This window comes from Apteryx mantelli, chromosome 1 (genome assembly GCF_036417845.1).
Source record: "Apteryx mantelli isolate bAptMan1 chromosome 1, bAptMan1.hap1, whole genome shotgun sequence".
In the NCBI taxonomy this organism is placed as follows: domain Eukaryota; kingdom Metazoa; phylum Chordata; class Aves; order Apterygiformes; family Apterygidae; genus Apteryx; species Apteryx mantelli.
Window position 1 is genome coordinate 3,108,019 of NC_089978.1, and position 23,406 is coordinate 3,131,424.

The 23,406-nt window shown below is 44.3% G+C and overlaps 1 protein-coding gene across 1 annotated transcript in view; it reads left to right on the plus strand.

Moving 5' to 3' along the window:
• The first annotated feature begins 14,026 nt into the window (after positions 1-14,026).
• Positions 14,027-23,406, plus strand: part of FAM168A (family with sequence similarity 168 member A) — a 123,069-nt gene continuing 113,689 nt past the window's right edge. Inside the window, exon 1 of the mRNA XM_067308618.1 lies at positions 14,027-14,110. The gene's annotated coding sequence lies outside the window, so the exon portion shown is untranslated. The remainder of the gene's footprint in view (positions 14,111-23,406) is intronic.

Genomic DNA, 23,406 nt, shown 5'->3' on the forward strand with positions numbered 1-23,406 from the left:
TCAACAACGTGGTTGATGGGATAGGAGTGCTCGTTGTGTTCGAGGGCAGGGCTGCCGTTCAGAAGGACTTTAACAAGCTGGAGAAGAGGGCTGATGGAAACGGCACGAAGCTCAGCAAAGGCAAGAGCAGAGTCCTGCACCTGGGACGGACTAATGCCATGCAAGAGTGTGTGCTAGGGCCTGTCTGGCTGGGGAACAGCTCTAGAGAAGGGCCAAAGGACCCTGGTGGGCCAGATTTGACCTATGAGTCTGCAATGTGCCCTTGCGGTGGTGAAGGCCAACCGTATTCTGGGTTTTATCAGCAAGGCTGAAGTGGCTGTTCTCCTCTCTTCAGCGCTTGTGGGACCATGTCTAGACAATGTGTCCAGTGTGGAGCTCCCTGATACAAGAAAGGCAATGAGATGCTGGAGCAAGACCAGCCGAAGCCTCCAAGGCGATTGAGAGCTGGAGCACATGATGTTAGAAGAGGGGGTGAGAGAGCTGGTTCAGCCTGGAGAAGAGAAGGTGCAGGGGAAGCCATATTTCTGTCATCAGTTGTCTTCATTTACCTAAAGAGGAGGTTACAGAGCAGAATGTGTGCGTTTCCCGGATGTGTGCGGTGAAGGAACAAGATGCAATGGACTCAAGGTAGATGTAGATTACACACTGAAAGGGGGGGGGAATGAAACAACCCCAACCCCCAAATTATTGTCTAAGGAAACAAGGGAATCCCTGCTGGAAAGATTTCTAAGAACAGATTTTAGAAGCACATCCGCCAGCAATAGTTCCAGGATTGTTCTCGCCTCGAAGCGGAAAGTGAGACTGTGACTCTTTCCAGTTCCGTTTTCTCGTAACCAGCCTGTGGGAGTTGCATGAAGAAAGCCTTGAAGAAAAAACCCAATCCTGTCCTTACGACGCACGTCTGTATTTGTACCTCTAGAACAGGCATGCTTTCGCAGTACGTCCGTGCCTTCTCGTAGATGTGCACCAGGATGTTCCAAGCCCTAGTTCTCTAGCCTGTTGCACGCGCAAGCCTTGCATTCGACTTAAAAAATCATCGGGGAAGTATTTGTTATACATTTTTTTTGCAGCACGGTGAAATACAAACAGCCCTTTTTCACTCCCTCAAGAGATGTTAAAGTCTATTTGGAGGAATAAAAGTGCAGTGCAACGTTTAGTCATAAACTGAAGATTTCCAACACCGTGTTGACTTAAAGCATATGTTAGTGAAACATGTCTCTGCTTTGCAGACAGTTTTTGCACTTATGCTGTGGCAAGCACATTTAAAACAAGCATGGAAAATGTGCTGCCGGGAACAATCCAGCAGTGGTGGCAGGGTCATTTAGATGACTTAATAGGTCTTTTTTCTAGCTATCTGTATTAAATCAATGATTCATATAAATTATGCCAAAGGGAGTTAATTGTTATTGTATGGTATAAAAAGCTGCCAAACTACGGGCAAAACTCTCATTGCAGTGCAGGAAATAAAATGGAGTAGTTATGATTCCTGAAAGCATAAAATGGCTGAACCTTTCAGCCCTACCAAACCGCGCGTACTGAAACTGCTGCGATACAGGGGGAATAAAGGGAATTTTGGAAGCGCAGGTTTGGAGGTTCCAGCGCGTTTGGAGGTTTTGGCATGTTTGGAGGTTCTCCAAAATGTGCAACGACACCTGAAGGCGAAACGCAGCTTTCTCCTTGAGCAGGCTGTGTCTCTGCTGCCCAGAGCTGCAGGGGAATTTAAGCATCTAAGTTCAGTGGTTCGGCGGGAGCTGAGTTATCTTTGAGGGATTTGTCCGTAGCCTGGGTAATACGGTTTATTTCTGATCTGTACGAGGTAGGTACTGCTCCCTTTTTTTGCAGAAATGTTATAAAGAAAAATAGCTTCAGGTGTTGTTTGTGGTCAGATACCATGAGGATGAGGCTTCATGAGCATCTTAATTAGATAGCTGTGAGCAGAGTAATAGGCTTCGTTTCGAATATGTTCCCCAGTCACGTTTTCAGGATGGTTTGAAGACGCGTTGTAGCCTTCCTAAGAGAGGGTTCATCAAGGGCGCTTGAGTAGAAGACGCCAGACTTTGCCACTGGCCATTGCGTGTGCCTTATTGCTAGGGAATATTTCTCACTATATTCAACTGGGAGCAAAAAAAAAAATCAGTTTGCTAAGTGTTGCTTAATTTCAATAGGCGCTTTGCAAAAAATCAGGCAGAGCCCTTTCCTAGGGAAGCTGGATTTTAAATTGAAAGAAGATAGTCTGATGGAAAGAAGACACGGGAGTGGAAACGGTGGCAGTCGTGTAAAGGAGCATGGGTGAAAAATATGTTTTTAGGATTTTTTTGGAGGAGGGAAGACTGCTGTCTTTTTGTGCCAGTAGTCTTCAGAGGAGATGTCAGCGCGACGAAGAGGAAGGAGCAGGGCAGAGAGGATGTTTAGGTGGGACAGAGGAGGACAACCACAGTGGAGATGTCAGCACGGCAGAGCTGCCGAGAGCAACCCGTAGTAATTTTGAGCGAGTACGTATATTTATTACAGTCGATGTGGAAGTTCAAGAGTACCACGCCACACTAGAAACTTATGAAATGGCATTGCTGAAAATGGTGGAACTCGGCACTTTGTAGCTACTAAATAATGAATAACAGATAATTTCTGGCCCGCTCAGTGACCTGACCTGATTGCAAGACATGAAACGTGTGGGGTAAGGGTTAGAGTGCTCTTAGATGTGGTCTTTGCTGCCATTGGCCAACAGCGGAGCAGTAAATGATGAAAGTTCTTTGAAAAGCTGTTACTGGGCTGGAAGAAAGCTTTTTTTTTTTTTTCCCTCTCTAATATCATCAGGAATTTCGTGCCCATCTGCAATATTCAAGAAGGTTAAGTGCTTGTTGGGAGGGGGGCGTCCCTCTGAGCTGTTGAAGAGCGGGTGGATATCGCGGTAAATCTGGACTAGCTCTCTCACTGACATTGCTCCTGAAAAATCTGTGTGCCTCTGTGGGGCAAGGGGAATCAAGTGAAGAAAAAGTAGGTCTGTGCTGACAGCAATCGCTAATGACTTCCAAAGGATGGAGAGATAGGGACTGCTTGGAACAGTTCCTTACAGACCCTGGTGGAAGAAGTGTTGGCTTATCTAGTTTTTAATTTCTCTTGAGCTTATTTAAAGGGAGCGTGTTATTGAAAAGATAAGTAATTAAAGTCCTTGAAAAATTGCGGAGGACTTTGGAAATACCTTTATGCTAACGTAAAAACACTTTTATCCACCTTAAAAAAAAATTTTTTTTGCTACCTAATCTGTACGAATGGCTCAATAAATTATTTAGTTAGGTGTAGTTCAGTGCAGGGATGCTGGTTTGATGTAAGTCAACATGTGTACGCCTTCAGTATAATGGAAGTCAAAAGATCTGATAAATGGTAGATTTATTTGGGAACTTTATGGATATATAAAAGATCACTTTTATAAATCACTTTTTTGTCCAGAGCTCCTTCCCCCACGACACATGTGGACAGCAGGATTGGATGTAGTGGTTAGAGACTAAAAGGGTTGCTAACAAAATAATTTGGTCAAGGCGTAGCTTATACTGGCGAAGCAATGGTTTTGTCAATGTAGCTTAAGCTGTTCTTTTCAAGTGGAAATAACTATAGCAAAAAGACTCTTTGTCAATGCAACAATCTGCAAATTGATTTTTGTTGTCGTGATTACCTCATTGCGGACGCTGGAGAAAAGATCATATCTCTGATGTGGTTATATTAGCAAAACATCATGGAGAGATCAAGATCTGCTCTTAACGTAATTTTATTTTGGAGCTTGGCTACAAGTTGTTAGTAGGCTTTATAGGACAGGCCAAAGCATGGAAAAAAACATCTGAACTGGTGGGAGAGGTGCATTTAGGTCTTGTTTTATTGTTTTATCCCACTGTCACTAAATAAATCCCCCTGTCCACTTGACAAATAAATGTCTTATTTTGAAGAGCATGTCTTTTCTTGCTGGAAACATCTGCTTTTCTCCCAAGAGATGAGTGCCCACTGGGGGACTTCACCCGGCTTCATTCAGGCGTGCTAAAGGAGCTCAAATGAAAAGCAGATTCCAAAACTTGAGCCTAATGGTATGAGTTACGGGCTCTTTCTTTTAGTATAGTTGTGGCATAGTGCCTGTCGCTAAAAAGAGTACGTTCTCCGAAGAAGAACGTTCCATGTACCTTTAAGATCTCAACACCTTCATATATGTTTTTTTTCTTTTAATGCATCAATCTATATAGATGGGCAGCAGATATAAGGATATTTAAGTGGCTTGGCTGGTGTCGTTGCCTTTTTCAAGGGTAAATCAAAGACAGCATTTAACGTTAGGACCTCCAGCTTTTCATAAGCTCTTGGCAATGTTTTAATATTTAGAAACTTGATAACTTTGTATGAAGATTTTTCCACTTTAGAAGTTGCATCTTTTAAATGATGCTAAACCCTAAATCTTTAATGTGTGAGAGGAGGAAATCTCACTTCTGAAATCCTGGAAGACTGTAAGAAATAAGAAATAATCTGTTTATTTCACCATGTACTTCTTAATACCATCTTACTAAATAAGATTGTTTAAATGTATCTTCATAGAATCACAGAATAATTGAGGCTGGGCAGGTGTTCTGGGAGGTCATCTAGTCCAACCTTTTGCTTAAAGCAGGGGCCTAACTTTTTGAAATTAGCTTCAAAGTTAGGTGAGGTTGCTCAGGGCTTTGAGTTGTGGAGGTTTCCAAGGGTGGAGACTCTACCTCCTCTCTGGGTACCTCTTCCATGACTGTTTAACTTCTAATGTGACTTAAAAAAAAACAAAAAACAAAAAACAAAAAAACCCTTGTACCCATCTGGAATCCTCCTTGCTGCCACTTGTCCCTGTTGTCCCACTGTGCATCTCTAAGAGGAATCTGACTTAATCTTCTCTGTAGCCCCCCTTTAGGTAACTGCAGATATCTGTAAGGTCCCCCAAAGCCTTCTCTTCTCCAGGCCAAACAAGGCCACCTCCCCTAGCCCTTCCGCGTTCATTCTGTGCTCCAGCCACCTGACCAGCTTGATGGCCCTCTGCTGGACTCTCGTTTCAACTGGGCACCCCAGTACTGCTGGTTTTAAAAGCGCTGGTATTTCAGATGAAGCCTCAAAAGTGCCAGACTGGGAGGAATAATCACTTCCCTTGCTAATAAAACCCAGAACGTGGTTGGCCTTCATTGCTGTAAGGGCACCCTGCTGTCCTACAGGACAGTTCTTGTCCACCAGGGTCCAAGGTCCTTTTCTGCAGAGGTGCTCCCTAGACAGATGGTCCTCTGTGCGTGTCCTTGCATGAGATGATTCCATCCCTGGTGCTGGACTCTGCAATTGCTTTTGCTAAACCTTCAGGAGTTTCCTGTTGGCCCATTTCTCCAGCATAACAAGAAAGTCAATACTTTGTCTAGTTTATCAGCTGCTCCCCTTAATTTGGTATGCTTTTTGAACTGGCTAAAAATGTTTTCGATCCCATCGACCAAGTTGTTGAGAAAGATATTAAAAAGAATCAGTCCCACGATCAACCCTGAGGGAGGCCACAGCCAACCACCAGTTGAACTTCGAACCACTGTCCTCTGGCTACCTTTTCAGGCTGACAGTCCAGCCAATTTTCCACCCAACTTGTAGTCCACCCATTTAGCTCGTGACTCCCCAATCTGGCTACAAAGATGCTATGGGAGACCGCATGGACAACCTTGCTAAAGTCTAGGTAGGTGACATCCGTTGTTCTCTCGTCCACAGAGCCGATCATCCCACTGCCAGAGGCTGTCAGGGTAGCTGGTTTGATTTGCCCATGGTAGATCCATGCCCCTTTTTTCCAGTCACCTTCATGTCCTTTGAGTATTTGGACAGGGCTTCCAGAAGGACTTGCTCCATAATCTTCCTGGGGATGGAGAGCAGGCTGACCACCCTGTAGATCCTCCCCTGGAAGATGGGTGTCATATATGCTTTTTTTCCAGTCATCAGCAACCTCCTGTGTTTGCCTTGATCTTTCAAAGTTGGTATCGAATGGCCTGGCAGTGATAATGGCCAACTTCCTCAGCACCCTCGGATGTATCCTGTCTGGCCCTGTGGACTTGCATGTGTCCAGCTTACTTAATTAGTCCTAGTTTAGTTCTCTGTCCTCTATCATGATGGATTTATACCTGTATACCCCAAACTCTGCTATAGACAGTGTATTGAGTCTAATTATTCTGATTGTTTTTTTCTTAAATTTCAAAACTTTTCTTCAAAGAGAGACTGATATTATTTGAAAGCAGATTAATAATCTAGAATAGAACATAAAAATGTCAGTTGCTATTCTAAGCATAACAAAGCGAAACCTAAGAGTTTGAATGAATGTATTGTCTTCAGTGCATTTTTCTGGATTATGAAATGCAGCAGAGAGAGTATGTAGTAATATTTGTTTGTAAACTGGCATGTTTGAAAGACTGGCCTCAGAATCAGTCTTTTTAAAATAGATGTAAATATAAACGCAAAACAGAATTCACTTTGATTGTTTAAGTTGGTCTCATCAGCCGATGTGATTGAGATTAAAATGGATGACTTAAATTTCTTGAATCCATCCATCCTGTTGCTGTGTAGGCTAGCAAATTCTGCAGCCGAAGGAATCCTCTCCTGAGCCGAAATCCGGAGGTGAACGGCAGCAGGGAGCTGCACAGGCAAAACCTTGCTGATATTTCAATAGCACTTGTCCTTTTCCTGGTCTTTGGTACTAAAAGCGACCACTCCAATTTCCAGAGGATTAGACTTTTTTTTTTTTAATGAGTAACTGGCAAGTAAGTAAAATGTTGACATGGTTTACTTCCTTCCCTAATCTCACTCTGCCTTTCTAGCCTCCATCCGGCATCCTTAAAAACAGAAAATAACTCTAACGGAGCCCAGTCGAAGTGATTTCAAAGGGAAGCGTGGTCGAGAAGACTCATTTCAACTTGGCCCTAAGGAGGTTTGGAGGTTGAAGTGGTCCAGTGAGAACTGGGACAGCGGTTTCTGTGTATTAATGTATTCAGAGCATTCGAGAATGGAGAGTTTTAATTTAAATACTGATGTTTGTCATTTGTATTTCTTTCATTTAAGTCCGTAAGTTTTTGGAGACAACGGGATGTGTCTGAAGGATGGATGATGCCCAGCTTTGCCGGGCAGCTTTTAATGACATCCTCTCTTTTCTTACCTCTTCTCTTTGCACTAATATCTTATGTATAAAAATAGGGGGCGGCTTTGTGTGATGTTTAATACTGCGCAAATTCTGGTAGATTGGGTTTGTGTTCCCTTCCTTGGGGGCGCAGCAGAAGTCCCTTTCCCGCGGCAGCGCTGCCCGAAGGAGCCTCGCTCCTGCTGTGCTGCCTCTTCCCATTACCGTGCTGCCTTAAACGTGCCGATGCAACTGCCCGAGGGGCCGTATGGAGAACCGGGTCGGTGAGCAGCAAAAGAAAAAAAAAAAAAGGTTATTTTTAACCCAGATCAGTTCGCTAATCTGGTTTGCTGATTGGCTCCACAACGGTTGTGTTAGCGCAAAGGCAACAGGCAGCTCTTGCGGGGAGGGAAGAAGGGAAGGTCCTTCCAGCCAGCAGTGTCACTGGGGCTTTGTGTGATGCTCTCCGTCTTCCAGAATTACTTCTTTCCGCTCAGGTTTCCAAGTTATTTTGTTCAGTGCTAAGTGTTGACATTGCCGGCTGTATTTCCACCGTTCTTTTGGCTTCCAGTTTCCCCAGGTGGATCTCATTTGATTTTTTTTTTTTTTTTTTTTTGATATACTTCTACTCAGTTCTGGATAATCTCTGCATGTTCATTAACATTTTGCCCACTTCTTCTTTGGAGCTATTGATTTAGATACTCAATAAAATCGGATCTGCCGCAAATTTCTCTGGTATCCTATCTATGATATCTCCTTGCTCCCAACTCAATACCCTTTTATCGCCTTTAAGTTATGTCCTTCAGTTATATTCACTGGGTGAATAAAGGTTTCACGACTTCATTTTCCCTTACCTTTCTGTAGAGAATGAAACACTGTATCAGTATTTTTTCTAATGTCTGAATAGATTATCTGTCCTATTCACATTAATACTTCCTTTTAAATGCTATTAAGGCTTGCGTTAAGATGTTTTTCTCTCCTTTTTTTTTTAATATAGAGATAAAGTCAAACTGAGGATGCTGTAACTATAAGCTTTATTATTATTTTTTTCTTAAGATGATTGCTGCCTATCATTTTTTTAACACTGGGAAACTTTCCCGTGTTTGATTTTGAGGATTCAGTATTGTCAGTAGTGCAGTAAACTGTTCAATTAACATTAATCTGAGATAATTAAATTGTTTTCTTTTGATTACAAAGTTGTCTGTAACTTAGAAACCTCTAAGTGTCTTGGAATATATAAATTGCTCAAGAGAAAAGAATTATTCCCAAATCCCATTTCAATACTTCAATAATTGATTTTGAAATATTGATGAAAATGGGAACTAGATAACTTAGATATCTACTTTTGTGTTCTTTGATGAATTTTGCCTGCCTGGGGTTAGAAGTGCGTTTGATATAAGGCTCTCACCCCTGAGGACATCTCTGTGTCCTCAAGGAGGATGTACAAGCTCAATATCGGGCCGAGGCAGAGGGACATTCAAGGGCAAGGAGGAAACAGGGTTGAGCTTTGGGAGGGTGGAAAACCTATTTGCCTCCCAAACCATTTGCTTGTCATCTGGTGCCATGGGACCATTGCAGAATTGGTGGCCGGTGCCATGGGACCGTCGCAGAATTGGTGGCCAGCACAGTAAATCCTAACTTTTGCAATTAGAAAGGACAGACTCCTCTCATCCTCTTGCAAGTGGTTGCTGCAGAAGGGCTGGGAAAGTGAGTTATTTACTAACGAATGGTCAAAACGAGACCGGCTGGTACTTCAAGAACTTCAGAGCGCAAAGGTGGGAGCTCCCGGGGATGCCTTCCTTGCTGCCCGATGGGCTACTTGGTATGTCATCTCCGTCAACTGAATTTTATTTATTGGTGTCCTGAAAACTCTTCCCAGTTCTCCTTGCTTCGAAGCCTCTCGGAGGGCTGAACGAGAGAAGTTACGGGGCAGAATTTAAAGGAAGGTGGGTGTTTAGCAGCCTGGCTGCAGTCAAGTATCGTTAGACCCGATTTGGTTGTGTTTTACCTCCGAATGCTCTTCCATCCATTCAAAAACTCCAGTCTTGGTGCGTGTCCTGATGGATGACCATGCAGCTCAAGGGGCTCAATTGGTGTGAAGGTTCTTGAGGTGGAAAATTGGCTCTTGAGGAAAGTGTTGCAGTGCTGTCCAACCTAATAAAGTAGTCCTCCCAGTGAAGAGTGCCGTGTCTTTGCTCTCCGGCATGTCAGACACTTAGTGAATGTTTTTATCTTCATTTGATGACTAGTTGTAGAGGGTGTATACATATATATATATTTTTTAATGAATTATGCTAACGCTTTTTTATCACAACAATCTGCAATCTACCAAAGCAGGTTTTTTTAATCAGTATGCTCTAATTAATTTTTAATCTATTTTATGAGCTGCTCCTACCGCTGGAGTCTAATTTTATAGCGAGAAGAGCAAAAGTAACGGATAGAAAAGGGGAATTATTTTGGAAGAGTAATTGTAATTATAAGGCCATCATAATGCAGTAGGTACCAAAACAAATGAAGCAAACTAAATCTCGGTCGTAGGAGGGGAGGATAGAATTAAAATGAAAAACATTGCTGCCCTACTTGAAATACCATATTCAGCCGATGAAGATATTGGGCAACGAGTTTTCTTACTAAGCAGCCGCCGGAATCTCATAAGGAAACGTTAAGGGCTTTAAACTCTTTTTCCGTACCAAAAAGAGCCTGGGAGGGAGGGGAGGGAGGGCTTCATTAAGCTGCGAGCCGCAGGAATCCTTTGTTCGCTTTCTTTGCCCAAGCCGATAGAGGTAAATTGCTTGAGAAGCGTGTAATCTAATAATTAGGAAATCAGAAGTTAATGGGCAACGTGTGCAAAAGGTATGTCTCGCCGAAGTTAACGAGCGTATTCAGCAAGTTGGTGCGACTTTGGCTCTGGAAAAGGAGGAGTCGGCAGGGGTTGGCTGGGAGCTGGAAGTAGTAAGCGGGACCCCGAAGAGCCTCGACTCTACACCAAGATGGGTTTCCGCTTGTAGGTGGAAAAATCTAGCGTACGCGCAAGGGGAACAAAAATCCGTGCGGGCTGCGGAGGGGAGGAGGCTTAGCAACGTCCTGTGCTCTGCCTTTAAAAGAAAAAACAACCCGCAACAAGGCAAAAAATCCCCGACGACACCACGCATGCCTCTCGCGCCCTTTAAGGCATCAAGTTACCGTCCTGATACCGCTTGGCTGTGAGCACACAAATTCCAGCTCGCCTCGCCCGGACTTGCCGACGCGGCGTCGCCGTTTGGCTCCCCGTGGCACCGCGCGGCGATGGTGGTCCCCACGCCGGCGCCGAAACCGAGCCGGCGAGCGGCCGCCCTCGACGGTGGGAGGGGAAACCCAAACCTGCCTCGGGAAACCGGCGTTCCCCACTATTTTCCATGTCTTAATTCTTTCGACAGGTGGAACGAGGAGCCTCCCGTAGACTTGGAGACAACCAGGCGAGAACGGGAGCTGGGAGGAGGAGGAGAACCCTCTGCTCCTTCCCTGGCGCTCTTCCCCGAGGAAGCAGGGAAAGCGTTTCCTTGCCAGGGATTTGTGGGCCGGATAACTAATCCTTTTGCTTCTCGGGAGCTTGAAACGAAAGCCCCGACCGGCTCTTCGGGGAGTGGCGCATAGTTTCTTCAGGTGTGTACTGCAAGGCTTGTGATACTTCGCGCAGCGTTTTTGGACTGGCAATTAAAAATGCCGTGTTTTGATTTAATACCCGCACTAGATGCATTAGATACCTTGCTAAAATTAGTTAATTCCCTTTGGTTTTGTTTGGTTTTTGTTAATCTCCAGCTGAGCAAGTTTTTCTCTCTGGCAGGGCCGTCCCGGCGCGCCGTCCCGGCGGGCTTTCGAGGGCGTAGCTGTGTTAGTCCGAGATCGCGCTCTTGATGAACGCGGTTGTGCTAGCAGAGCTTGCCAATATTGCGCTATTTTTCCCCAATTCACCAAAGTAGTAACTCCTCGGCTGTCATTTTCCCCCCTTTAAAATATAGCTTGTTTTGCTAACTTTCTAATAAATATCTTTATACTTCTGCCTGTAGCCCGTGATTGGGACTGACGGTGTGTCTGTGCACGTCGGTATGAAGTTTGTGCGTGTATGTGTGTTTACAGCAGTTCCTGTGTTTAGATGGCGTGGTGGTCTGAGGCTCCCAACAGGAGAAGGGGTCGGAGCTGGTGAGATACAGTATGCAACACAGAGCATAGCAATGAGTTCGGAACGCCTTTAATTACATTTCTGCCTTGCACCGTTGCACGTGCTGAGCGTAAGAGAGAAATCCATATGCACCTCGACTTCTTCTGTGCTGGTGCTCCTCAGAGCTATTTATCTTAAATTCTGACCATTTCTGGCTGGGTTTTGAGTGATGAATGAAGGCAATGATAGCCTCCATCTCTGGGCAGCTCCTCAGAGCTGCTCTCAGCGGGAGCAGAATGCAGTTATTGTGAACCCAACTGTTTTGACTTCTGGTATCCCTCAGTCATGCAAAAAAAAAACCCCAAAAGGGTGATTCTGCTCGGTGTCTGTGTGGCAGTACTATGCAAGGAGGTCTTGCTGCTGTTAGAGCTGCAGAAAGATCCCACCGATAAGGTTAATGGGAGGCGGCTGCGGTGCTCCTCTCTGACTCCTTACCAGCTAGAGATGAGCAAAAAAGTGAACTTTCTGATAGTCCTCCTGCACGAAAGGTTATGGCAATACTGTTCTACTGCTAAAGGGAGGTAGCGTCTGAAAACCCTTCTTTGACCTCTTTGGCCGTGCAAAAGCAAAGATGCAGAAATGTTCCGAAACTTGGCCTTCAGGCAAATTTGGCTATCAAGCCATCTCTGCTCAGTGGAATAGTGATGACAAAGAACCATAGCTTCTAGGTGTCACATCAGTGGAAAGAAGGATCGTTGACCCCAGGATTGCACACGGAGCACGGCGTAGCGAGCAAAGCGTGCTTTTCGGGAAATTGCTTGTGCTTGGAGGAAGACCTGAAGGCTCGATGGAGGTGGTTTTCTCCCCACTTGCTTGGACCTGGCCTTCTTCTGCTCCTTTCTTGCTGCAAAAGGAGTCATTTGTTTAATTTTCAGCAATGTTACCGAAGCTTTTGGAAGCTTAAACTACAGCCCACGTCTTCTTGAAAAATGACTGTGTGTATTCCTGGAAGGAAGTTAAAATGGGGCCGTGTTATATTTGGTACCTCCTGAAGCGCTGAGGCTACTCCGAGTACAAAATGTGCTCCAGGAGAGACGAATGCGCTACTGCAGAGCTTGATGTGATGAGATTTGTCAAGTCGTCGTTTCTGCTGGAATTCGCTAGTGCATTTATCTCTCTCCGAGAGATTGTTTATTTATATTTCAGAGTTCCTTATGGCTTCCAAAGGGGGAACCAGGAAGGCAAGACAAAAAGCATAAAAACATGACTAACTTCCAAGCAGCAAGTATGCTTATTATAAAACGAAAATATAGAAGTAAAGCACTCCTAGAGTAGATGGATCTATTAAACTGTTTTACTGGGTGCGCCCGCTCTTTTTGGTACCAACAGCGTTCAGATTATTTGGCTGTTTGAGTTCCAGCAGCGGGTTTTTTGAGTTCCTTCCAAAGATGCCGTCTAAGGTGGTATGGTTGGATTTTCATGTTGCAGGTGACTCCAGAAACTCCAGTAAAAGCGAAGTTGTATCTTTTTTTTTTTTTTCATTTCCAACTTCGTGCCGTTTCCTTTTGCGGCTGTTGGGGGGCCTCTTGTCAGGGAGACCGGCTGAGCCGGGAAGCCGCAGTGCCGTGGTTAAAGGTGGGACGGCTTGGCAGTTGCGAAGAAATTCTCCCTTGTTCGACTCGCGTTGATATGTTCTAGGACCTGTTTTCTCCCCGAGACTGTGTTTTGAGCGAATGTAAACTAATACCGGATCAGCGGTTAGCAGTAATGAAAAAGTATTTAACGTGAACCTTTAGGTACTGGGTTGATTAAAATAAACAACCGTTACGAGGAACATGGGTCCTGGTAAAAGAGCCGGTTTGTGAACAGTAGGTTTTCTGTTCCTCTGTATAATGCATAAAGCACGTGGAGCTGCTTGTAGGGGTTTTTTTTTTTGCACTGTACTTTATTTTGGGATATTTGAGCTTCAGTTCTCTGACTTTTTTTTTTTTTTTTTCCCGTCAGCTAAGAAGGGAGGGTGTGAGAATGCGATGTAAAACTTGGGCTAAAACCTGCTTGTCCCGAGGTCCTGACAAATAGCTGGTTAAAAAGCATTTAAATAAACGATTGAAGTCCCTTATTTTTTTCCTTTTGAAATCGGAGAAGATCCTAGTTCTGACTCCAGCTGCTTACGATGCTTCTTCTATTCTATTCTGTGCAATTTCTATTCTATTTTGTTCAACAGAACATAGGGAAAGCACAGACTTCAGGTTTGTGTAGGCTTTGTGCAAGAAATGCCATGCAAGCGCTCTGCCCAAAGCCGTTGAGCTGCAGCATGTAACTGCAGAATCTTGATTTGAAGGTGCAAATGGTGAGAAAACGTGTGTTTCTTCCTCTACCTGCGATGATGGAAAGAAGCAGCATGTTTTCAGGGGAAGGCGTATTTTAGGGCAAGAGGTGCAGTAATGATGCATATCTATTTGTGTAACGGGAGCAAGTAGGAAACGGAGCGTCGGACCACTTGCATCGTGCCGTTCCTTTTGCGAGTGCCGGTTTTGCTGCCGGCTCTGGGACTCCTTCCCCCCTTTTCTCCTCATACTCTCTCTCCATTCCTCCTCCTCCTTTTTAGACTGCACTTTTTACATGTGCCCGTTCCGCCTTCGTCCGTGGTGGAGATAGAGAGCACCTCTGGCTGGGAAGAGCGATGCTGTGACAGATTTGCGCGTGGAGCCTCACCCTTCTCCCTCTTTCTCTCTCTTTTTGCCGCAGTTGCAGAATTGTGGAATGCTGTGAGGACTCGACCTGCCCTGCAGCCATAGGCAGATTACTGTCTGGATCAGCCCCATCGGAAGGACCTTCATATACAAGAGGTATCAACTCGTGTTTTACGCTTGCCCTCAAGTTGTAGCAATTTATTTCAGATTCTCCTCCAAACAACTTTTTTTTTCCTATTCCCTCTACAGTCTCAAACGTTTTGGGGACGGAGGGTGAGGGGAAGCGCAACTGTGTCGTGGAGACTCCAAGCGCAGTTTAAAAAGCGTTGGCATCTAGTATGGATCTGACTATTATTTATATTTAACGAACGTTAATACGGCATTGCATTGCATTTAAAACAGTCAAGAAATGCTTAAGCTGAAACTCCGGCAACACTGTATGTCTAGCGCATTTTATCATGTTCATTTATAAAGTTAATAAATCCAAGGTAGTCAGCAAGCTGAAATAGAATATGTAGTAGGTCAGTGCTGCTCTTATAAAGAAAGACAAGAGTTACAGGGATTTTTTGAGTGTTTATCGGTCTTCATACGATACTTAAGACAATGCTGCTTGTGTTTACTAGCTGGGTCAAAATCAGTGGGTTGGCAAAGGAGTGATTCCTGGTATAAACTTCTGTCATTCGCCTGTAGGCAGTTTTCTAGTAGGTTGTGTTGCAGCCTTTTGTAATAGAAAGCTAGAAACTTTTTTTTTTTAAACATAAGCTTTGCAGTGTAATGTTGTCTGTAAATTGTTTGGGGCAGGTTCTGTCTTAAACATTTCTTTTTTTTTATATAGTGCCTAGCATTATGGAGACCTGAACCGGTCAAGACCTCAAGGCATTTATGCATAAGAAAATCTAATGTGTTATAGTAGTAGCATAACACGATATATTGCTAGCTATTAAATACAAACGTAGCTCTGCAGGAAATCCCTGAGCTGCACACTGTTACAGGCTGGAAAGTACGCTGGGCAAGTGTCGCTGTGTGCTTGCCCTGTATTTAAATTTTTCCCTAGATTGGTCATTTGGTCATTTCAATGGTCATTTCCCTAGATTGTCATTTGGTCATTTTTGGAGAGAAGACACCAGAATAGCTGGAGCATCGGTCTGAGCCAATACAGCTGTTCTTGTGCATGGAGAAAATGGGGTTGATCCATTTTTCCCCCCCTTTGTGTGTTTTGCTGATCTCTTAGTAATGCAGACTTTAAAAGTCAGCTGCCAGGATACATACTGAGCGTTCTGCTCCCGCTCAAGTCAGATTTGCTGAAAAACAGATGCAGGCAGACGGCACCAGTGCTGATGGGTCCTCTCCACTCTTGGATCCACTGCGTGATGCTTGGATCCAACACTTACATGTGCTGTGAACCTTCACCGTCCAGATATTTAGCAAGAAGAAGTGCTCCAGCCCTGCCTTGGGAAAAGCCTGCTCTGATTAGATGTCCGTTCTGCTGTCTCTTTGGGTACAGAACAAAAACAGACTGTCGTTTCTTCCTCTTCCCACCCTCAGCAACTCAACCCCATGTGTCTCAGGTGGGACAGGGGGCGGAAAGTGCCTAGCATTTCAGAAAAGCTTTGCTTCCTCGTTGCTTTTGCCAGCCTTTGAGCACCAGCAATGGGCCCCTTTCCATCTCCCTCTTCCCCTTTCTGTTGAATAACCTGCTAGAAAGAAGGATAAAGGGGAAAGAAAGGAACCTTGATGCTTCTCCTGTGGTAGAAGAGAGGTAAAGAAAAAGTAAATGTGGAGGCTGAATTGATAAGATGTTGGAGAAATGAGAGTGGCATTGATGGAAAATCTGGAAGACGATTTTTTTAAAAATGAGAATATGTTGTTAAGTGCTTGCATGAGATTGAGAGCTTCTTGTCCCAGGGGCTAAATATGATGAGAGTTGGGAGCATTTAGGTGGGATTTTGATTGAGAAACTGAACTTAAGCTCTGTGTGTGCTGGGTTTCTGAGCTCCCAGCACAGTAGGTGGAGATCTCGTGAATGGGCCTGATGGGGCCCAGAGAAGTATGGCCGATTAGCCACTAGTTGTCTCCTTCAAGCCGATCTGGCTGTCCAGGTTCTGTCGACTGCACCAACAAGGATCTCCAGCCACTGCAGACATTTACTTCTGTGTGTCTTTATCTTGAACTGAACCTCACCCTTCTAGTTTTAGACCGATGGTGGTAAATAGTGTTTGCAGATATCAAAAGACAGAAGAAGAAACTGAATTAAATTCTTGAACACAGATGTGCCTGATCTGTTAACTTAGTTTACTAAGGTTGCTTTCTGCGCAGGTGCCTTCCTTCCCTCTCCTTCTGCCCCCACCATCCTAAGTGGGATTCCAGTAATTAAACAGTTAATCACTGTGTGTGTGGAAAACCCATGTATATCTAAAAATAGCTCTTTTATCTGTGTAACAGTTTGGTTTGATGTAAATATTTTTAAATGAGCTTTTACATTAGGCTGCTTTTTATGCGGTGTGTGTGAATGGAATTTGGCATGTGGCTAACTGTGCTTTGATTTCATTTATTTGCTCCCTTAACCTCAGAGCACACGGAAAACTGATGATTTTTAGTCTTATGACCATTTATGTCCATTTTGTGGGGTCCACTTGGGTCTTCATTGGGTTTGGAATGCACCAAATCCCAGGTTGAAATAAAGGATCTTGCTAGCAGGTGATGGATACTTCTCTGCTGTTAAAGACTGCTTCACTTTGCTATTTCTTTACCGCATGAGCAAATCCTTTGTTTGCCGATCCTAAGTTTTCTTAAATTGCCGGCTCTGTTTTGGAAGATGAGTTTCCTTTTGGAGAACACATCATGTGGAAGATGATTTCTGTAGATCTAAGCTATGTGAGTCCCAGGATCTTTTTAAATTTCTTATAATAATTTGAAACGTGAAGTGAAATATCTATCACTTGTTCCTGGTGGCTTCTAATGATGTTGACATCAAGGACAGAAGGATTCACATTCCCTTGTTTCCTTTTTGCCATGTTTAGAGGAGGGAAATGGGTCATGTTAGAGGATGGTTGATGTTTTAAAATGTGGCCTCTTGTCTAGTCTGGACGTGTTGTGGGTTATTGTCATGTGTTTGCATGTGGTCCATGACGCACAGCTGCATCAGTGAGAACCCCTCTGAATTAGGAGCACGCTGCTCGTCATGACTTGGAAAACATGGACAGAAAAGTGACTCTGTGTACCTTGTCGTAGTGGGTAAGTAGGTGGAGCATTAAGGAGTATTGCCTGTTGCTTCAGAGCTCTTTATCAAAGAGAAGTTTCACACTTACGTTCTAAGAACTGAAGTCAGTAGCTGACGAAAGAATAGCTGGGACTTGTAGCTTGAGGTCACCTTCTGGATGGGTTTGGCTGAAGAATAGCTTGCTGTTGCGTGTGGGGTGCATCGATTTGGTTTGTGAGGACAGGTCAGAGAGCCATGTTCTCTACCACGTCGCTGAATCCTAGGGATGAGTGTGAGACGTGCTAGGGCGCTTTGTTAGGATGCTCTTACTATGAGCAGGAATAGCTGCCTCAAGAGCAGAACCCTCCAACGTATTTTTTTTCGTTCTCTATTGTCCTTTTTAGTTTTAATGAGATTCACAGCAACCTCTTGCTGTGTTTTGGAAGGAACAGCCCTATGTTGGACCGTAGTGAAGATATAGACAGTCTCCATTCTCTTAAGCTTCATCTCCTGCATCCTTTCAGGAGCTCTGAAAATCATGGAGTAGTAAGGCTCTCTTGAAGCTATCCAAACTGCAGCAGTTCTAAACCCTTCAAGACTTTGGATTTTGGTTGGGTTCTCCTCCTTCCCTCTCTCTGGGGCCAGTAATCGGAAATACTATAGGTTTGGAAAGGCTCTGGGATCTGTAACTACTTTGCCCATTCTTGCTTTATGGGAATTTTCACTTCCTGAAAAGAGATTTGTTCTTTTGTGAACAATACTGGAGGTATCAGTGGAAGGAAATGAACCTCCCCTCCATTATGGACCTAAATATGCTAAGATGTATTAAGTAGGGACACGTCTTCCTGTACCCTAGAAGGTGGCGAATTTATGAAGATTGGCGATCACTAAAGATCATCCTAAGTGTTCTGTTTTGTCTAACCCCTTAAAAAATTCTCTTTTACTATTTTTGCCTCAGTATATGGTGGCAATCAGAGGCACTGGCTAATCGTGCAAACATAAATTATGACTTTGGGTCTCCAAGCTGGCCTTGGTCGCTTCCCGTATGCGCTTCAGCTATGCAGATGAAACCTGAGGTGTCCTTTGGTTGTCTGCGGTAGATGATGGATGCGGTGCCGCCGTAATGCGCTGTAATCGAATGTCAGGGTGCAAACAGCAGCCCAAACGTCCCGTGATGATTAGTTTGTGGCGTAGTGGAACTGCTGGATTGACAAAGTGGCTTTGTGCTGCTTTATGGCTGAGCGCTGCTGACACGCGGTAATTGTTAGAGGAATAGAGAGTGAGACATCGTTAGAAAGATGACATTTCCCATAACTAGGGGAAAAAAAAATCAAATGTCAAAGCCCGATTTAAAAACAAAAGAAGGCTTTAATGAGATTTATGGCCCTGAGAAACGGAGGGGATCTTTGACACAGCGTTTTCGAGATGCTCTGGACTGGCTTTCTGCTTTTGATCTACGAGCCTACAAGGCAAGCTCAAGTGCGCTGCAGCTACTGCCGTGAGTTAGGAGGAGAGTGTACCCAAATAATTTTGTGTCTGCCTACTCAGACAGAAAGATGAGTTTAGGATTTCTTTTCTTTCTTTGAGCCTAGGAAGTGAATCATATCTATATCTGTTCTTAAAAAAAAGGAAAGCTTTGTGGCCTTGACTTCTTTTGGGGCTGGGGTTCACCACGTGTGTATCGTGGTGTAGTGCTGTGACAGCGGCTTCTCTTGGAGGCCAGGCTGATGTCCATCTGACTTGCAAATGGAAAAATCCCAATTGGCTGCTGTACGGAGAGCAAAACAGTATCATTTTACTGCTTTTGAGTCGCGAATTAAAAAAACAAAACAAAACAAAAATGGAGGTGTAGATTTTCTGGGGAGAGGAAGCAACAAAGTCCCCAAATCAGAACTCTACAAACACCGCATCAAAATGAACGCTGCGGGCTACGGAGAAAACACTTGCGGGCCTTGCCAAGCGGATGAGAATCGGAGATCTCCTCGAGCACCCATTTCCTCTTCTCGCAGAAGAAGCGCGACGGCGCTCCCGGTTCCCGCCGTCTTTGCGGCGGGGCCGAGACCGCAGTGAAGCACGCGGTACGTTCTTGCACGCGGTACGTTCTTGCATGCCTTCCTCCAGCGCCGCCCCGCACAACAGCCGTGCTGGCAGCGGTGGCCTTGCTCTCCGATGTATCGTTCACCACCTCCTCCTGGTGCGCCAGCCTTGTTTGCAGTGATAAATGAATGTTCCCTGTGTACAGCCGGCGGATAATGCTGCACGCCGCGCACAATGCCGCTAAATATACCTGCTTTTGATTAAGCGCGTTTGAATTTGCGAGGTTGCTTAATAAGCTGCACCTTTCACAGATTCTTTTGTTAACTCATAAAAGCGGCGTGTTCTGATTTATAGTGCCAAAAGGGGTAAACTGACATTAAAAGCATTAATTAGTCTTGGTTGACTGCACAAAGAATAGAGTTGGCGCGAGCCAGCTTTTGATTTAGCCCTTTGTGGGCCTTTGATTTTTTTGCCTAAGCTTGTTAAAGGGTCTGTATCTCTGGCTTTTTCATGCTAGGTTTTATAATTAGAGTCTAGTACGAAATACAGGGATTGGGCTCGACGAGCAAGAGTCCTTTACAACTAGAAGCAATAAAGTTGTGAAAGCAATGGGCCAGAACTTTACGAAGTTACCCTATCTACAAGCTCAAAAGAACATTTCTCTATTAAAATATACGTAATGTTAGCTTTGCAGTAAAAATATCGGCGGGTTTTTCGTAAGCCCTGAGCACCCTTGGCAGAACTCAGAAATGATTTATTCCAAAGACTCAAGGATTTGCCTGTTGTGCAGGACTTCAGCAGCCCTATGAACGTATTGGAAGTTTCATAAACTCGATCACAGGTATCACTTGATTTCCCTGACATGCACACTCATCTTCACCCATTTCATACAGGCTGATGGGGAAAAAAATATATATAGGGCTTGCAGTATCGCTTGGATTTTATGCTTGGAGCTCCCATGTTGTTATATTTGTGAGCAGATGCTGGTATAGCGTCGTTTCTGTAGCACCCAACTCTAGTCATCTATTCTCCATAGAAAAGTCTGAAAATAAATAATTGAAATGTAAACCATAGGCTAAGTTTTTATATAAACCTTCCATAACCATGCTCGTGAAAAAGAATACTGTTGGTATAATGTTGATATTTGCCTCCGGTGTGTTTGTGGATAAGATTTCCCTCCATCTCTGTAGAGTTTCCTTCTGCCTTCGAAATCATCACGTTAACAGCTATGTAAGAAGAACATCGCTTCTGGGCTAGACTGAGTTTCCATCAAAACTGGCTAATGCTTGCCATTAAAAAGCAAACTTTTGCCCACAGTGGTGTGTCTGATAGTGCCGTCATTTCCTTTCTGTAGCAGCGTGTGCTATAACTAATGGCTCTGGGCAAACGTGAAGCTGTTAAAGGTGACCTGCTGCAGAAATATTTTTAAAACCTGCAAATATCCAGCTGCCTGGGAATATCTATACATTTTCCACAGTTGGACATCTGAGCTTTAAAAAAAAAAAAAGATTTCCGAGAGTCCTTAGATGAATGAAAATGGTGAGATACATCTCAAGCTCCTTAGTTTAACCAAAAAAAGCTGCCTTTTTCCTGAATATTGTATACGCATGTAATGACATACTGATGTCTTCACTGTAAATTGTGTTTTAAAAGATGTTTTCCCTGCGAAGTTCTCCGTTTTCTGATATTTCTGATATTGCTGATACTGATACTCCCTGTAGGCCAAGGTTCAAGATGTGGCAGCTTCGAAAGTGTGATAGTGTGTGCTTTTCCTCACCCCAAACTAGAGATTAATTATGTCTGTACAAACCCAGTAGCAACTGGAGATGTCTACAAAGCGGTAGATGTTACTGATCGTTTTATTAGAGGTGGCGTGGGTCAGAGCCGGAGCTCCTACCGGTTGTGGACAGTCTTGCACGCTTCGTTGTTGAGACGCCTTCTCTTCCAACCCTACGGCAAATTCTGCTCTAAATAACGGATGCTTTTTTTTTTTTTTTGAGTTTTGACAGGTGAAGGTGGAAACGGGCCTCTAATTCTCAACACTTTAGCAAAGCGGTAAGGCAACACGGGGATGGGATTGAGGATTTTTTTTTCTTTTTTACCTCTTCCCCGTTGTTCAGAGCGCTCGCTTGAATCTGTTCACCTATCGTCTTCCGTGGCTGGCATGAAAAATGAAAATTGAGAGACGTTACAAATCATTGAGATTATCATTCTGCCTGGCCCAGTAAGGCGTTAGGGCTAGCAATGAACCTGTATTATCGGGTAAATGACAAATTGGGATTATTTTTCAACTTTTTTAGCAAGCGGTAATTTAAAAAATTGACAGCTGCACAAACTGTTAAGTCCGACCATTTAACCAACGTCAGATTTTGGGAAGCCAGTACTATATCATGGGTTACTAGATTCGCGGTGGAGATAACGCGGCAAAACCGAACGTGCGTGAGGGTGTAGAGGAAAGCGTTGTGCCTCGCCGGTGCCTCTGGAGCAGGCCGATGGCTTGCACCTCTCGGCAAGACTCGCCATGGGAGCCGCTCCTAAAGCTTGCGCCTGGTGCTCGGGCTGGATTTTTGTGGGTTTTGGAGGTGGTTAGGGAGCGTAATGCGCACAGAAGCGTTTATTTTCAGCAGGGGCTGTTGCAATTAAAACAAAAAGCATGGCCTGCCCGAGTACATACCTGTGCGAGTGGTGGCAATCGCCTGTGCTGCTTCACCGCCAAATTAGTCTTTGTTGCCGCAGATTTTATGCTAGCGGTTGCCTGATGATTATCAGCCTCTTGCTCATTATCATCATTGTTCCCGCTTATTTGTGCTCGCTTTTTCACAGTGTAAACAATTCCTAATGGTTCCTTCCTTCTCCGCTCTCAAATAATGGCACAGGAGAAAATTAGCGATAGCTGAAGGCTTATTTTTCACGAGGCACACCGAGTTTTGTAATAAGAACTACTTCTCCTTGCCTGTTCAGTTAGACACTAAGAGTCATTTGTCATCTCTGCAATATTTGCTTTTCTGAAGGAGTTCAAAGCGTATCCTTTTGCTTCAGATGTTATGTTTGCTGGTGATTGCTAGGGTAAGATGGTGCACGTGACACACTGTGGGGACTTCCCAGGAGAAACTGCCCCCGTTCCCGGGATGCTCATGATCTAGAAGATGTGCTACGAGCAGATCTGTGAACTAGGAGCTGGGGCTTGGTTACTCGTGTTCGGGGAAAAGCCGGCCTTTGACAGCGATGCGGGGGAACCCGGTAAACGAGTCCACAGAGGAGGACCAGGCAGGCAGGGCAGCTGGGGGACAGGGGTAGAAGGGCAGCGAGGAGATCGGCGGATTGACTCTTTGCTGAGGATGCTCTTCCTTCGTGAGCCTCGTAAACATCTCTAACCTAATTTCATCCGAGAAATTGCAGAGCCCCGGTGGAAGGGAAAGCAGAGCAATTCTGCGGGGAGTTTAGTTTTCGTGACACCAATCACTTAGAAGCAAGAGTTAGGCTTAAAATATTAATTAGGGTTTAACCCTTTCTTTTTAAGACCTGGCCTCGCGTGGAACCGAAGCGTATGCCGTTCTGCTCTGTTTGAACATTTCCTCTGATAACTTGGGAGGTCTGGTAAGGGAAGCAGACGACTCGGAGGTGATTAAATTCCTTCAGGTGCCATGAGAATAGCCACAGGTTGAAGGAAGAGGACTTTTTGTATGTGGCCCGATAGTGGGGAAAAGTGACAAAGCAAATTCACGCACAAGGCACCAGAAAATCTACGGGGAGATCTAATAAATGCCCAGCCTCAGGAGAAGCTTTGGTTGCGTCTGTGCTGTCTTAGACACCAAAGTCTATCGACGTGACAAACGCCGCCATTGGAAACTGTGCTCCATGTTCAAGGAGCTCCTTGGTTTCTATTTGCGTTCTGTTTTTCTGGTTTTCCATTTTTTTTTTCTATTTGCTTTCTGTTTTTTCATGTTTGATGGTTTAATTAGAGTGGTGAAGGGATTAGGGAGGACCAGAGGCAGGATTAGGGAGCTGTTATAACAGGCCTTAGACAACCTAGAGGGTAACTCTCTCTTTGTGCCCTGCCTTCGTTGTTGGTTGGGTTTGTTTATTTATTTAATTAAAACAGTGTGACAAACTCTATAGTTCATTTATACCTTTTATAATACTCATTTATTCAATCATTCATTTATACCATTTATATGGAAGCAATGCTATGCATGTGTTTGGCTGGATAAATAGA